The 1,022-nt window shown below is 48.9% G+C and overlaps 1 non-coding gene across 1 annotated transcript; it reads left to right on the top strand.

The window, feature by feature from the left end:
* The first annotated feature begins 348 nt into the window (after positions 1-348).
* Positions 349-420, top strand: TRNAP-AGG (transfer RNA proline (anticodon AGG)). Its single transcript has one exon. It is a non-coding gene; the product is annotated as a tRNA-Pro (tRNA).
* The last annotated feature ends 602 nt before the right edge of the window (positions 421-1,022 follow it).

Here is a 1,022-nt window from a genome sequence, read left to right on the forward strand (position 1 = left end):
AGGAACTCCCGGAGGTTTTGTCCCCAGCGCGCTCGCGGCTGCGACGAATGTCTGTGAAGTGAGCCATCACGGGCCTACGTGGCACCAAGATGCACAGATGCCGCCTGGCCGTCCCCATTCCTGGGCGGGCCGGTGCTTGTCCCCGCACGGAGTGGAGGCGGCGGCCTAGGAGGGCGGGCACAGAAATGTGATGCTCGCGGGGCGGAGGGGGTGCTGGGCTCCCTCCGGCGTCTGAGCTCCTTGCCAGGGAGTGTGAGATCTCGAATCTCCTCCCCGCGCTGGCTGGCTTCCCCGTCCACTCCAGGACACAGCCTGTCTCAGGGACATTCCTATAACTACAAGCCGTGCGGCTCGTTGGTCTAGGGGTATGATTCTCGCTTAGGGTGCGAGAGGTCCCGGGTTCAAATCCCGGACGAGCCCCTCCCTTTTTTCCCTCCTATGCTATTCAGAGATCTAGGTTCCGTGGAGACCTGAGGGGAGAACATTGAATCCGACCCTGTGGACGATGATCTTTAAGAAACGCCTCAGAAAACCAGACCTATTGGACCGGTTGAGATTGGAGGACTCTCTCAGACTTGGAACTGAAACTCACCCCTATGTTCACCTTGTAGACAAATAACAAATTGACTCAAAAATAATGAGTATCACCTTAAGTACTGCGATCCTGTAAAAAATTACCTGTATGAGACCTAACAGTCAACAATTATTTTAAAACAAAGATGAGAAGGTAAGGGGGCAGGGAAACTAGATTAATGGAAACAGAACAACCAGACGGAAAGAATGAGAATGTTCACTCATTGTCAACAAGGTAACCAATGTCACTGAACAACTCCTGTAGAAACTGTTGGTTGGGAACCTAATCTGCTGTGTAAACCTTCACCAAAACATAATGAAGTTTTTTTTTTTTTTTAAAAAAAGAGAGGAAATAAATACAGTAATGAAGAAATATTTAATATAACTAAAGCAAAAAGGGGCCTCAAGCTCTTTAAAAAGCTGCCACTGACTCTACTTAAATTTAATTG

The sequence above is a fragment of the Trichechus manatus genome, unplaced genomic scaffold (genome assembly GCF_000243295.1).
Source record: "Trichechus manatus latirostris isolate Lorelei unplaced genomic scaffold, TriManLat1.0 scaffold00024, whole genome shotgun sequence".
Lineage (NCBI taxonomy): Eukaryota > Metazoa > Chordata > Mammalia > Sirenia > Trichechidae > Trichechus > Trichechus manatus.